The sequence below is a fragment of the Artemia sp. Qi Xiang Cuo genome, chromosome 16 (assembly GCF_049724085.1).
Source record: "Artemia sp. Qi Xiang Cuo chromosome 16, ASM4972408v1, whole genome shotgun sequence".
NCBI lineage: Eukaryota > Metazoa > Arthropoda > Branchiopoda > Anostraca > Artemiidae > Artemia > Artemia sp. Qi Xiang Cuo.
The window spans coordinates 44227679-44243983 of NC_142809.1; the positions used below are offsets into that span (position 1 = coordinate 44227679).

The 16305-nt window shown below is 33.2% G+C and overlaps 1 long non-coding RNA gene across 1 annotated transcript in view; it reads left to right on the forward strand.

Annotated features, from left to right (window-relative positions):
- Window positions 1-5737: 5737 nt before the first annotated feature.
- LOC148942947 (uncharacterized) overlaps window positions 5738-16305 on the forward strand; it is a 45791-nt gene continuing 35223 nt past the window's right edge. The window contains exon 1 of the long non-coding RNA XR_016143104.1: window positions 5738-5933. This is a non-coding gene — a long non-coding RNA (uncharacterized LOC148942947). The remainder of the gene's footprint in view (window positions 5934-16305) is intronic.

Genomic DNA, 16305 nt, shown 5'->3' on the forward strand with positions numbered 1-16305 from the left:
TTGACCAGGCAGTGCACTGCAAATTCAAGCTTCAGATGGGATTCCCCTTAGAAATTATGCTTGGAATAAACTCTTGTCTTTCAACCATATTTTCTTGCAGCTTCTCAAGACATGACTTTACGACAAATGCAAAATCCCCCTGAATAAGCTACGCGTATACCATCCCGAGAGTAAAGTTCTCGTCAGGCCCGTTATGTGACTTTCCAGTGTTTCAAAAATTCCACATGGTTGTTAGTGACAAGTCTTCGACACGGCAATCAAAAGTCAAACCATCTATCATTTAAAACAACAAAGAAAACAGAAAAATCTTGTTGTACTGCTGCAGAATAAATTAGTTCTAGTTTTTGATTTGAAGCCTGCACGCAAATATTACAAAAGCTACATGATATTAAGGATGAAAAGACAACCATCGACTAGGCTATTTTTTAAATATTAGAACTTCCCGTGATTACAGATTGTTCATCTCATTAGATGTTTCTGCCTGTTAGTCTAATTCACACATGGTAGCATACATACTAACATAAAAAAACAAATACCTGCATATCTTCAGCCGTATCCCTTGAGAATGGTTGTGTATCTTCAACCATACCCGTATGTTAAATAGAAAGCCAGCGAGAATTGAGTTTAGTTCCTTACCGATCATCACAATTCACCTTCTTTTTATTTATTTTGAACAATAAAAATTACTAGTTTAAGCCGTACTTTGATATTAGTTCCAGAAAAAATATGTTCAAATTATAATAATTCCGGAATAAGTACTTGAACTTCCGTTTTTAGATTTATAATACCTTTCTGATTATGAAGACGGATATTACTAATGGAGGAAAGCTGTGAAAAGCTGATGAAAACGAAAAGGAAAGACAGAGTCGTCAATACTTTTTTGCAGACTACAATGATTTCAGACAGATTTTATTAGGCTGCCTTTATTCAATCGTCGTGATGAAACAATAAGTAAAAAAAAAACTTTGACCAAAAAGAAGAAAAATCAGTAAACAAAAAAAAAGATTTATTTACTCGTTGGGATCAATCTAGAAGCTGAAAACAGCAAACAAACAAAAAGATGCTAAAATATTTCTTTTGAGAGTTGTTGCATAACACACGAGAAAAGTGAAGATAAAGGAAGAAAACATCAGCCCGTAATAACCAGGAAATTACACAAATATTTCGGCTCAGACCTCCACTCGGCCAAGCAGAGTGTCACCTTTTTATTGCTGATTTGACTGGATTTTCTGGATAATTGACTGGATAATTTTCTGGAATTTCTAGATTTGACTGGATAATTTCTTTTTCAAGTTTAACTTTTAGTTTGTTTTAAATATTTTATTATGTTCAATTTTATTGTTTCTGCATTTAAGAGGGCTGAGCGTGTATCTTAGTCAAAATAGTTAGATAATTGTTTGGTTTTAGCTTTTTAAAATTAATTTAAGTCTATTTATTAAGTTTTTTATATTAAATTTTGACACCAGAATCTGTTTTTAGTTCGAAATCGTGCATTTTAATGCTCTTAAATGATTCTATAGTATCGGTGGATATGAATATTTTTAAAATGACGCTGTTCATGGAGCAAAAGTTTCCGCAAATTTTATAAATAAACCTGTTATTTAAGAGTTTCCAAAACCTTAAGAAATGTGAAAATCAATAACATATCGAACAGCGTCTTATGATGGCAAGACGGCAAATACCTCCAGTGAAAATAAAGAGTTGATTTCTCATACGAATTAACTCTCTGTTGTAGGCATATTAATTACTTCTCTTTTAATCCTTTTGACTAGTCAAAAGGGAGATTTTATTATGAAATTTTTTTCCTTCTGTGATATCAATCCAAAATAATTGCTGTTTAAGGTTTTAGTATATAAAGCCCTCATTTTATCTTACCTTAGAATTATCATTCTACAACACAATTCCAGTATTAAAATTGCTTTTAGTCAAAGTTGGAGATACAAAATTTTCTACTGCTTCACATGAACTCGTAACTTGAACCTCTGGTAAAGAAAACTCGGGTGGGAGGTAAGCTACTCGGTAATGTGCCAATCACCGTTTAGTCGTTTCACATGCTGAGAAAGGACTAACCTAATCTTTCTTGATAAGCTCAACGAGTATGGGTAACTGACAAGAGTGGAAACTGGTGCTGGTGTCGATAACAAAACTGATCAACGCCATTTATCATTTTGCGTACCTTGGTATTTTCAAGCTTAGTAATCATTTTTCTGTCAAAAACTGAGGTCAGACTTTTATTATGTTACTAATTTTTCTAGTTACAACAATTAAATTATTTTTTCTTTTATTGTTGCACTGAAAAAAATGTAAAGAAACACCAAACGGTAGACGTTTTCAATGTTTCTTCGTAGACACTAGCGCTAGTTCCCCGCTCTTATACGTTACCCATGCTCTTTGGTTGAGCTTTTAAAAGCTGTAGTTACTTCTGGCACAAACACTCTTGGAGAGAGTGGGAGAGGAAATTCCAGAAGTCCAATTCCAATGAGGGATCCGTGTGTGAAAAATTGAAACTTAATAGCTTTATTATGTACAGTTTGACGGAAATCCAAGGAACCCCCCATAGATTACTCTAGCTCTTTTTAGAAGTTCAAAAAGAAAGACTTATTTGTGGAAGGCATTTCAGTGTTCTAATTCTCATCATCATTTTGAAATAAAAAATATAGAAAATTATTGAACTCTTTAATTCGTAAAGAAAAGTATATCTATTGCTCCCAGATGTTCTTCAAATTCGGCAAGAATATGAGAAAACCTGGATACTTACAAACAAACTTCTTTATCTCAATTCCAAAAGTAATAACTTGTCAAATAAACTAATTTTAATAGTACTGTCATAATGGAGAAAAATATCCGTTAAAATATTATGCAACACCAATCTGTGTACCGTCATTACATGACAACCACGTGTGCTCCTCTGCAGTTACAAGTGGGGGTTCACCATTGGTCTCCCACGTCTAGCATATCACGCGAGATCGCTTCACTCCCAATAAATCCATCAAGTGACGTAAGATTACGTCACCTTCAATAAATCTATCAAGTCACGCAAGATTGCATCATCTCTTAACACAAGTAAGTAATCCCTATTAGATAACATGCACCTTTATCTCTTAGTTCCCTGTGACGTAACAAGCAACTGCTGGCTCACGTGGAATGATGTGGTCTCGTAGAATCCAGGGATAGGAGTCCGCTTAAATAGCAGGGATCCGTTTAAAAGCAGGTTTAGGGCTCTCATGGATTTCGTTGAAGGGATGATACCAAAGTGGTCAGTTAGCTCTTTTTTAAATTGTCTATAAGAATGATATTTAGAAATTTCCTTTCAAGCTTTAGAAAAGGATGTTTTCTCTTATCTTAGTAAAACAGTAGTATTTTGAAACTTAGCAATTTGTATTTTTTTTTTGCACTACAAATACTTCACTTCATATTAAATTATTTCTGCTTAATTAGATGGTTACCACAGTACTTCCTGCTTTAGCAAGAGTTGTCCCCGACTCTGAATATTTTACTTTTGAAACATTGAATTTCAAGTATTTGAAAATGCTTTTTATTCTGCCATTATTTATGGGCCATTCTGTACATAAAGCCTCACTTGGTTTCTTTGTGGTTATTTTTTTTTTGTTATTGCTAAATGTCATGCCATGTCTGATTTCAAGGATATCCATTTTTGGGATTTAACCTGTTTATACTGTTTTCTCTCTTTTTAATTTCGCCTTGAAGACAATGAATTTCTCTTTTCAAACCCTTTTCTAACATGCATCTTTTCTTTTAGTTTGACTCACAATGGCTTAAGCATTTATATCTGTGTTTTTACTTAAACTATTTTTAAAGATGTATTTGAAACTATTACTTTGAGTTTAAATTTAATCCCCATTAATAATGCAATTTCCTTTGGAAATGTGGTAGATATAATATTTATCTTCCGGGGTTAGACATGCCTTGGGTAAATTATCCACAACAATTTTTTTTTGTTACCACAGATTTCACTTAAACACAACATATTACATTTTATTTAACTTTATGAATGCCATTTAGGATGTAAATAATTTGTTTATACGTCTTAGGCCTAGGATATAAGTGATTTGATCTCACTTGTCAGTATTTAATTTGGTTGTTAAATTCTCACTAATTACTGCATGCTACTGACGCTGATTTTGAACCATTTCAACCTTTAGGTCTTGGGTACAACGAAATTTGTCTTGGGATTTGCTAACAACAAGCTCTGGCAATTCATCAGATATTAATTGATATAGGCAAAAATAAATGAGCCGAAACTTGGCTAAGGTTGCATCAAAACTTTGTTGATATCGGCAAAAATTAACCAAAAGTTTATTGTATACAAAACTAGGTATTTGGCCTAAACTATATCTTTAATTATCAATATAAAAATAAAGCATAAACGTTAGTAAACGTAAGAGAAAAAACAACAGCAAAAAAAAACATAATTGTATATAATTTTTTTTTTGTTTAGCGAGAGTCTATTTCAATCGCCCCTAAATTTTTGCACGCTCAAATTCGCATTAATAATTTAAAAGATCTATACATTGATCAGATATCCCAAAGCTTAGGTTATACTTGATTAAAACACCAAAACATTTTTTTGAACAAAAACAAAAACACTCAAATTACCAATTCAATATATTTACATTGACAATTTACGCTGATATTAGTTATGTTGATACATAACTTAATTGTTTAAAAACAAACAATAATTATAAATCCTTAAAATTTATTAAATTACTGCAATGTTTATTCTTGGTACAAGTTTCTAAATGGAAACTTCGCCCAGGAAGACTTTCAATCTGATAAGTCTTAAACTGCTATCGAAACGATAAGAAAATTTTCAACTCTAACAAATAGATTTATAAACTATAATAGCGAACTGAGATTAGCCGCTATTTAAGGGCTAATCACGCTATTTAAGGGCTAACCTAATCATGGCCAGGGTTACACCTGTGGCCACTAGGTCTTTCCCTAGCATAATATGCTACTTATTTTGTACTAATTTCGTACAACAATTTGTAGTAATCTTGTTCGACCAGTTCAATATGCACGTATATCGAAGCCTAGCAGAGTCCATTCAATTTTTTTTACTTCCCTTTTACCAGGCTAAGAAAAAATAATTATTAGCCACGGCTTAAATTTCCAACTTGAATCTTCTTTTTTTACTTTTTTGATTGTTTAATTCAGTGAAGCCTAAGGGTTTTTTTCAAGTCTTTATCAGCAGGAGATTTCTTTCGTCAGTACAATAGGCCCTTTTTAAGCCTATATTTGTATGTCTCCTGTTTTGTCTACCAGATTTTTTAAGCAACATATTCTTTATCTCCATGTTTAAGGGGTGGGGGTTGGCTATTCTTACGATTAATGATTTTTTCCTAATTTACCAAATTTTTCCATAAAACACCGTTTATTAACTTTTTGGGTTCTCAAAACACCAATATATTGGATTGTTTTTTTCTTTTTACGTGATATTTTTGTCTTAAATATGCATCAATTACTGTGTTTAAAATTCTAAAGTTTCCGTAGTTTTCAGCCTAATTATTACTTTCAATGGAAAATCTAACATATTTAGCAGAGTCTATGATAGCACCTATTTCGTTACAACGGAAACACTCTTGATCACTCTTTGTTTTGAAACCAATGAAAGTAGGCTTCTCTTCATTGACTCTGTGTTTTTCCGTCGCATGATGTTCTATTTGTTTTCAAAAAAGTGAAAGTTTTTAGTTTGTGTGAGACTGTCAACGGTTTAGGGTTCGAGATTTTTAGCTGGCACAGGGGACAACTAATTATTTAAACTAGGGATCTCCTGTGCCAGTTCGTTGGCTCAGATCCAAAACATCACTAGATATAAAACTATTACCTTAAATTAATGTGGTTTACTTGTGACGATGGGATTTATTTTCGGCTTATTTTTGATTGATTTTGTCGTTGGCAATATCTGTTGGGTAAGTTTTTGGTTATAGCTTATTGGTTTTGGCTTCTGTCAGGTAGCATTTCCTTTGCTTTCTAAGATTATTCTAAGTTTTGTTTGAATTTTTAAAGCGCTTAAATTCTGCTTGATTTTTTCCGTTTTTTTTTACATTTTGCAACTAATAAAATTTATTATATTAGGCTATAATCAATTATATTAAGATTGCAGCCAGCTTGTAAGTGTAGCGCGGACTTAATGTAAACTCTTGCATTTTTCATTAGTATTAATTTTTAATTTTCGTTAAAAAGTATTATGTTTTTCATATTCGACTGAAGGTACTACCCCAAAAGGTCAAAGGTCAATAGATACATCGAATATACTTATTCTAGAAAGGCCAGCAGTGATTGCCAATATAACTTTTATTTGCCTATGGGATTAGCCAAAATTTACTTTTACATCATTATTTTTCTTGTTTGGTCAGGCTGCTGTAATTTTTGTCAATATACATAGCAAACGAATTGTCTTTTAATGCTGGTTTTTAATATATTCAATTTAGTTCATTTAACTAAATCCAACAAAAGTTACGAGACAATTATTAATTGCTGAAATAGAAACTGTGACGTCACTTGTTTTAATTCTCGCAAAAAATTTCTACTTGGCTTTGGAGACAATATTATTCGTAGCTAATTGGAGTATACAGGGGCTATTCTTTGCACAATATGCAATTATATGCATAATAATGCAATAATATAATTTGCACAATGAAAAACAGTTTAGCCCTTAAATGGGCTCTTGGATAATTTTTGTTCAATAGTCAAGGTTAGACTCACTTAAACCTTCAGTCTTTTCTTGATAGAAGAAGCAAAAGCTTAGGCATTAGGATATCTGATGCATTTTACTTTATCAGGTATCTTTTTAGGTGCTCATTGAGTGAAATATTGAACTTCACCTTCGGGGTCATGAATTGAATGCAGGTGTTTCTCAGAACTGAAGTCTTCCAAATTGAACATTGGAGTGTGTTTATCACATTCTAATATTAAGAAATTAGGCCGTTGGGCCATTTCCCTTACTATATACAGCTTGCACACTAAAAAACTGCAAATTGCTCAAATTTTCTCTTGTACTTTTTTATTTCATAACCATTTTCATTGTATGGTCTTATGATTTTATCATAAAAGCCATTTCAATTTATAAAATTTAATGTTGCACTCAATCGTTTTTTATCATACTTGAACATATTATATTTGATATTCCATTTACGGCTATAAAATTCATGACATTGTTTATCTAACAATAGGATTAAAAAAATGAAACCACAAGAGGAATGTTTCAATCCGATATATTCCGAGGCAATCACACCAAAAATTATAATAGCTCTTGAAAATAAAAATCAACGTTGACACACTGAACTCACTTCAATAATGAAGCATATGAAAAGATCTATCAAGCCACGTACCGTTGACCTTCAAAACCCGTTAATGTTAGATTATAAAGGTCCCCTCGGAACCCAAAACAAAAATCATGCGAGACTGAGTCATCACAACATGTAAATATTGGGCCATCTAACATATCATCGGATACCTGCAGCCAACATTCAGCTTCCCTTTGGATTTTTTCAAAGCCAGAGCCACATGAGTGTGAATTTCAACCCAACTGTTACCATCCACTCCACTATAGTTATAGAGATAGCAGCATAACTGGATAGGTAGGGTTACAATAAATTAACTACTTTTAAGTTGGGTTCATTTAGGTTAGGTTAACGTGACCGGGCACGTCAAGTACTTATGTGTTTTTTAAAAGTTATTTATGTTTTCTAAGAATTATTTTGGATTATGTATGAGCTTTTCGCATTCTATAAGAAATAATTGGGATGTTGTTAGAATTTTGTGTTTTGTAGCAAGTATTTTCTGGTCTGCGCCAACTAACTTTTATTCCCTTAGAATTTTTTTCGAATTGTGTAAAGTATTTTTGGATTTCGTGTTCCACGAACAAAACATGTTTCACGAGGAGAAAAATTAATGTATCAGTTTAATGAAGAGAAAAATGAACATGCAACAAGTTTTATGAATAAAAATTGAAAATATAACAAGTTTCTCGAACACATAAATTAAGATATATTAAGTTTCTTGAAGAAATAATACACATGCAACAAGTTTCACGAACCAAAATCAAAATGCATCATGTTCTAGGAAGGCAAAAAAAAAATGTAACAAGTTTCAAGAAGAAAAATATATAGATAAATTAAGTTTCGAGAACGATAATCAGCACACAACAAGGTCAACGAACAAAACCGGTTTCACGAGGATAAGAAATCAATGTACAAGTTTGATGAAGAGAAAGATCATTATGCAACAAGTTTTATGAAGAAGAAATATAAATATAACAATATTTTCGAAGACAAAAAACAAGATAGATTAAGTTTTTGGAAGAAATAATTCACATACAAAAAGTTTCACGAACAAAAATCAACATTTATCATGTTTCACGAAGAAAACAAAGCGACATGCAACAAGGTTCATATAAATCAGCATACAACAAGTTTGACGAAGAAAAAATTAACATACATTATGTTTCACGAACAATATATCAGCATGCAACAGGTTTCACGAACAAAAATCAACATGCATCATGTTTCACGAAGAAAAGAAAACCAATATGCAACATGTTTCAAATAAATCTCCATGCAACAAGTTTCGCAATGAAAAAATCAACATACATTATTTTTCAAAAATAATAAATACGCATGCAACTAATTTCACGAACAAAAAACCAACACGCAACATATTTCACGAAGAAAAAAATCGAGATGAATTAAGTTTCATGAACAAAAATCAGCACACAACAAGTTCCACGAACAAAACCGGTTCCACGAGGATAAAAAATCAATGTACAAGTTTGAAGAAGAAGAACAAGTTTTTTGAAAACAAAAATCAAGATACATTAAGTTTCTTGAAGAAATCATCCACATTCAGCAAGTCTCAAGACCAAAAATCAGAATGCATCATGTTTCACGAAGAAAAAAAGCGATATGCAACAAGTTTCAAATAAATCAGCATGTAACAAGTTTGACGAAGAAAAAATTAACATACATTATGTTTCACGAACAACATACCAACGTGCAACAAATTTTACGAAGAAAAATCAACATGCATCATGTTTCACGAAGAAAAGAAAACCAATATGCAACATGTTTCAAATAAATCTCCATGCAACAAGTTTCGCAATGAAATATCAACATAGATTATGTTTCACAAATAACAAATCAGCATGCAACAAATTTCACGAACAAAAAAACAACATGCGACATGTTTTACGGAGAAAAATATCCAGATAAAATAAGTTTCATGAAGGAAAAATTCAACGCACAACCAGTCTCTCGAGGAAAAACTAAAAGTACAATATGTTACATGAGTGAAAGATTAACGTGCAACAGGTTTCATGAAGAGGTAATCAACATACAACATGTTTCATGAACAAAAAATCAACATGCAACTAGTTTCATGGAAAAAAATCCATATGCAATATGTTTCACAAGGAAAAAATCAACATAAAACAACTTCCATGAACATAAAATAAAAATAAGACAAGTTTCATTAATAAAAAATTAGCATGAAACAAGTTTCACGAAGAAAAAAAATCAATATACATTACCCTTGTTTGAAAATTCTGTGATAGTCAAATGATTCGAAAATCTCTACGCTTAGTGAGCCTCGAGTTTCACCGGCAATAACGCCGTACGGTAGCGCAATCGTTTCTAAAGGTACAGGTAGTCCTACAAAATAAATAGGTAATATAGACATTTATTTTAGGCAAAAAGACTTTCCCACAGCAAAGTGACGTTTTCAGAATTTTTTAATACAAAACAAAAATTCTAGCTAAAAGAAGTTAAAAAAGCGTGAAGAAGTTAAAAAAGCGTAAAAATTTCGTGAATATTCTGAGATAGTTAATTGATTCGAAAAACTACATGCATATTGAGCCTCGAGTTTCAGAGGCAGTAATACCGTACGGTAGCACATTCGTTTCTAAAGATGTATGTAGTCCTACCAAACAACGGTTAAAACAGACATTTATTTTACCTAAGAAGACTGTCTTATAGCAAAGTGGCGTTTTCAGCCATTTTGTGGTGTAAAACAAGAATTCTAGCCAAAAGAAGTCAAAAAAGCTATTGCATGAAATAGCTGAGATAGTCGATTGATTTAGAAATATCGAAAAACTATCCACATATTGAGCCTCGAGATTCTGAGGCAGTGATGTCGTAAGGTAGCATATTCATTTTAAAAGGGTGCAGGTAGTCCTACAAAACAAACGGCTAACAAAGACAATTATTTTAGTCAAAAAGACTGTCCCAAATAACACACATATCCATGATCTTTCTTCTAGAAATAATGCAAAATTCTTCTTTTTGCGTATAAGAGCTTTGTAAAACGTGAACTAAAGCGTAAATAAAACTACCTCTAATAACAACCTCCCTCTTGAATTGCTTGCTAGGGTGGGTTAGCCACATATTGTCGCGGTGGTGTAAAATATGCATAGTCCTGGCTCAAAGAAACGTAGAATTTTCATTAAAAGCTCTTAGAAATAACTGCATGTAAAAAATGTGTCTCTTTTATCTTGCAGGGGCATCTAATGGAGTAATAGTAACGTTGTATTTTAATTAAGACCTCACAGAAGCACTCCTTAATATGGCTTAAATTTATATGTAATATCAACCCACTCCCTGGAAATGATTGCTAGGACCCCTACCTTTCTTTAATTAAATTCTTTTTACTTCTATTTTATCCTTTATAGGTTTTTTCACGTTTTGTTTTTTCGTTTGTTGTGTTTTAACTGTTTTTTTCTCTGTTTTAATAATATTTGTAAATTTCTCTTTCTTATTGAAATTTATATTTACAATAACCTTAATCCTTTGGATTTATTGTTTTAGGATAAAACTTCAAAACGTGGTCGTTTACGCAACTTAACCATCTTGTAGCCTTTCTCATATTTATTTCACCCCTGATAGTACATTCAATTTCCAATAGTGTAATAGACTCTGTTACTAAAAAAGGCTAACAGAAACCCGCAATTTTATCTGATAACGCTCTCTAAAAGTATTACTTAACAAGCAGGTGCATACCAAATTTAAACAATTTCTAGTTCGACTTTCCCCTCTGCATGTGTGTGCTCCTCCTCAGTTACAAGCGGGGGTTCCCCACGGTACCCCAAGTTTAGCATGTCGCGCGAGATTGTGTAATTCAAATAAATCCATCAATTCACGTAAGATTTCGTCACTCTCAATAAATCTATCAAGTCGAGCAAAATTACATCATCCCTAAACATAAGGTAACAATCCTTATTACGTAACACGTACAAGCATCTATTAGTTCTCTGTGACGTAACAAGCACCTGCTGGCTCCCGTGGAATGATGGGTTCTCATAGAATCCAGGAATAGGGCTCTGTTTAACAGGCAGGGCTCCGTTTAAAAGCAGGGATAGGGGTCTCATGGACTTTGTAGAAGGAAAACTACTCACCTCTTATGCCTAGAGACTCAGTTCTCTCCTCTCTTCTCTTTCTCCCCTCTGTATTTCTTTTTCAATTTATTTAATCGATTTATTTTGTTAGGTACGGCATTTTTGCTGTTGTTGTTTAATTTGTTTTTGTTCTTTTTTTATATTTTTTTTCTTCTTGTCCTTTTGTTTGATTTTACTGCTATTATTTAATGCAATGTTTAGTCTCCCACTCTCACAGGCCAAAGGGCATCTGTGAGGGTCTAAAGTCTTGTATTTGTTTCTCTTTAAATAAATTGATTGATTGAGAGTTTTATTATCGTTATTGCCTATCGTTTTATTTATGTTTACAAGTATCAAGGCGAGGAGAAGGCGCCTCGTCAAATATTTACAGAAAAAGTAGTCTTTCAGCAGTCAGCAAGTTTTTAAGCAATCAAGCTTGGTTATCGCAACTGAAGTCCTTTCATTTTTGGATCGCATTTTCAATTTTCACTTCTGTCGTCTCCCAAAACCATTAGGGCTAAACATTTATCTCTGATGTTTCACCTTCCCATCTGCTAGTGATATAGGAGAATTGTAAATCTTAGCTACTAATGTTTTGTTCTGAAACTTATCTACAGATTTTGACAGCATTTATGACAGCATAATTAGCAGTTTTTCTCTTGGGAAATTATTTTTCCAAGTCGTAAACTGCGTTGTGACGTTAACCTGTCTTCTTTAAGGATGAAAAGTTATGTGTAAGACTCACAAGCATGTTTCAATGATATAAAAGATTGACAGGGACTGAGAAAAAATGATGTAGCTTCACCTTTAACTTTATATTCCTAGGAATAATTAAATATTTAACATATTAAATATTAGTAAGTTACTTGCCAAAATAAGCTAATTTTTGAATGAGTTTACAGCAACTGTCTTCTAAAAGTTATTGAAGCTGATAGGCCGTTCAACGATTCTACTTATATAGGCCTAACTGAGAAAGCTTTATATCAATGTTTCCATATTTTTTTCAGGAGCATCATTTTATTTACAAACAATTTTACAAAAAAAAGTGCCAATGAACCTTCGACTCCAAGAACGTGGCAAGACGTTCCGAGCAGAAAACTGTGAGCGGGTTATTTCACATTGTGGCCGTTTACCGGCCTCAGTGTGAAACAAATAAAAACTTCGTAGTATAATTGTGAAGATCCACACCAGTTATAAACATAACTTTAAAACAATCTCAGGTAATGGTATTATTAAAATAAAACATTACCATTGATTAGTTTCTTGATAAAGATAATCGCTATCATTGCTGTTGTGATGCATTGTTCGCGACTCTTCACACCTTTTGGGATAATAGAAATTAGCCTTTTAAGCGACCAAAAATATTGGAGGGCAGCTTACTTCCCTCCAACGCCACCTTTTTTGAAGAAGTAGTTCAATCGAAATTTTGAGATAGCGATTTTTTCAGAATAGTTGAAAGGTCCAATAACTATACTCTTAGAGAAAAGCCCCAAAAGCCCCTGGGGAAAGGTCTTTAAGTTGTGAAATTTGCCAATTGTTTACGTATAGTATTTGTTATTGTAAATTATGCATACATTTTTCGGGTAGGGGGTGAATTTTCTGCTGGGGGATTTTCCAGGGGGAGAATTTTCCATGGAGAGTTAAGTTTCCGGGGGGGGGGGTTAAATTTTGAAAAGAAATTTTGCACTAGGGGAATTTACCAGAATTCCTATATGAAATTCTCTTTGTCTTACTTTCTCTTTGGCGACTCAATTTTATATGTAGAGATGTTAATGTAATTATCTGGAGTAAATTTTCATCGGGATTGAATTGCTTAGAGGATCTTTCTATAAAAAGGGGAGCCAAATTTTCCGGAATTATATAAAAAACGATTAGAAATTATAAAAAAAAAAATTTTTTGCCACTGAAAATAAGGAGCAACATTAAAACTTAAAACGAACAGAAATTATTACATACACGAAGGTGGTTGCCCCCTCCTCAATACCCCGTGTTTTACACTAAAGTTTGAATTTTGTCCCAGTTCTTCAATGCCGACTCCCCAAAAAAAGTGTAAAAACACACAGCTAGAAATACAAATCGTGTGTGGTAAAGCGTACTTCACGCTTAGTTCTATAGAATGTTTAGGAGGCAACAGCCCTACTCTCACTTGTAGTATACCAATCTTAAAGTTTAAAATTTGATCCTCAAGGATCCTAACATTTTAGGATCTTCTCAACCGGCCCTATCTGTCACAATATCTCTACAAAGTGTCTATTTTACACGAACTATTTGCATGATTTTCACAGCAGTACTTATTATGCCACCCCAGGAGAACAATTCGTTGGATCTTTCGAAACTTTCTACCTTGACATGTTTACCCGGTTGCATTTGGGGCTAAAGGGGGGAGCTGCTCCAGGGCCCATGAGATGTTCAAGGGGATAGATTTCCCATGTTCGCTCTTGGCTCTTAAAAAGAGCCTTGGAATTTTAAATTGCGATTGAATGAGCTCTACCCTGTGTTACTATGACCTTCTGGTCTATGTGATGAAAATGCACAGGATCTTTCCTGAAGATGTTGCGTCGAATGTCATTATATGAAAATGTGTTTTATATTAACACATTTCTACCGAATTTCAAGTTTAATACATCCACTATAGCTGAATATGGTTTAAAGACGTACATGAATTTATTTCCAGCGAATTTTTCGGAGGTTCATTTACACCGGCTATTGCGAAAAAAAAAAAAAAAAATCTCTTGTATATATGGCTGAAATATGATTTCAAAATCAATCTCAATGATATAAGAGACTGCATTCAAATTGAATGTTCATTGGCTTCAACGAAGTAACCAAACGAATTTATCTTTAGACTTTAGAAATCATGTTACTGCTAATTCTGCTGAATTTTTGAAAAGAGAGAAACTGAAATTGCCGCTTCACTTAAACATCTCTTGTCAGCGGTTTTGAAAGCAACAGTCCATGCATATTAAATAAACTCAAGCCCTACTCTGATTTGAAGGAATGGCTGAAGTTCATTTTCTCTCTCTCCTTCGAAGTTTGACAAAGGGGTCTAAAAAAATAGCGGAAACACAGTACTCTAATATTAGATATTTAATGTCTGTCATGTTTAATGTTTACCAGATTAAAATCCTTATTTGTCCTTATATATATATATATATATATATATATATATATATATATATATATATATATATATATATATATATATATATATATATATATATATATATATATATATATATATATATATATATATATATATATATATATATATAAATGAGACTTTGTATTTTGCCGGTCACGATGTCAACCACGCGTTTGACTCTGGTGTGCACCCTCAGATATTGTTGTCGGCCCGGAAGCGTGGCGTGGGTAAGTCTATTATACGCGCACTGAGGACTATGTATCAAACAGTTCTTGGTAACGAACTGTAAGTAAGGAGCGACCCGGCTCAATGGTAACCGAAACTCTAGAAAACGGGTTTTTGATACCAATAGATACATCAAAAGAATCAGATTTCAAAGCTAATTTCAAATATATAACTTTCATCAAGTTTAGTGTCACTACCCATCATCAAGTTTCAAGTTCACTACCCATCAAAAGTTACGCGCCTGAGAAAATTTGGCTGATTTTCAAAAAAAGGAGGAAAGACCCCCTAAAAGTTATAGAACCTAAATGAAAATCACACAATCATATTCTGCGTATCAGAGAACTCTACTGTAGAAGTTTCAAGCTCCTATCTACAAAATGTGGAATTTTGTATTTTTTGCCAGAAGAAAGATCACGGATGCGTGTTTATTTTTTTTTTTTTTTGTTTTTGTTTTCCCCAGGGGTGATCGTATCGACCCAGTGGTCCTAGAATATCGTGGGAGGGCTCATTGGAACGGAAATTAAAAGTTCTAGTGCCTTTTTAAGTGACCAAAAAATTGGAGGGCAACTAGGCCCCCTCCCACGCTTATTTTTTTCCCAAAGTCATCCGATCAAAATTTTGAGATAGCTATTTTGTTTAGCATGGTCGAAAATATGATAAATATGTCTTTAAGAATGACTTAATACCCCGAAGTCCCCAGGGGGAGGGCTAAAAGTTATGAACTTTACCCAATGTTAACATATAGTATTGGTTATTGGGAAGCATACAGAAGTTTTCAGGAGGGTTTTTTTCTGGTAGTGGGAGGGAAGGGTGGTTCGGGGGTTACGTTGGAGGATCTTTCCATGAAGGAAGTTTTCATGGGGGAAGGGAAATTGCCATGAAGAGGGCACCGGACTTGCCAGCATTATTTCTTGTTTAATGGGTCGTATGCTGACATTTTCCTTAAGTATTTTTTTTTGAAGGGGGGGGGGGGCTGTTGTCTGTGGCCAAAAGCGAGAAACAGAATAGTGCGAATTTTCCTGTGGGTGAAGGGCCCTTTCAAGGTCGGGGGCGCCATATTTCCATGCCTTATTTAAAAAACGATCAGAAATTAAATAAAAAAAAACAAGTTTTTTCAACTGAAAGTAAGAAGCAACATTAGAACTTAAAACAAACAGAAATTATAACATACGTGAGGGGGTTCATCCCCAAGTCAATACCTCGCTCTTTACGCTACAGTTTTTTTTAGTGCTTTCAAAAGAGCTATCTATTCTAATTAAACGGCCTTTGTGATTCAGGGGTTTGTGAATCAAATTTTTTTTTAACTTTTAACTTAAGGAGCGTGGTATTGACTAAGGGCAGAACCCCCTCATATACGTAATAACATATACGTAATAAAAAAAAACATTAAAAAAACAAGCGATACGGCTCAATAGTAATCGAAACTTTTAAAAACGGAATTTTGATGTTAATAAATGTATCAAAAGAATGTGTTTATAATGCTGATTCTAAATATATAAATTTTATTAAGTTTAGTATTACTCATCAAAGGCTACGAGCCTGAGAAAAT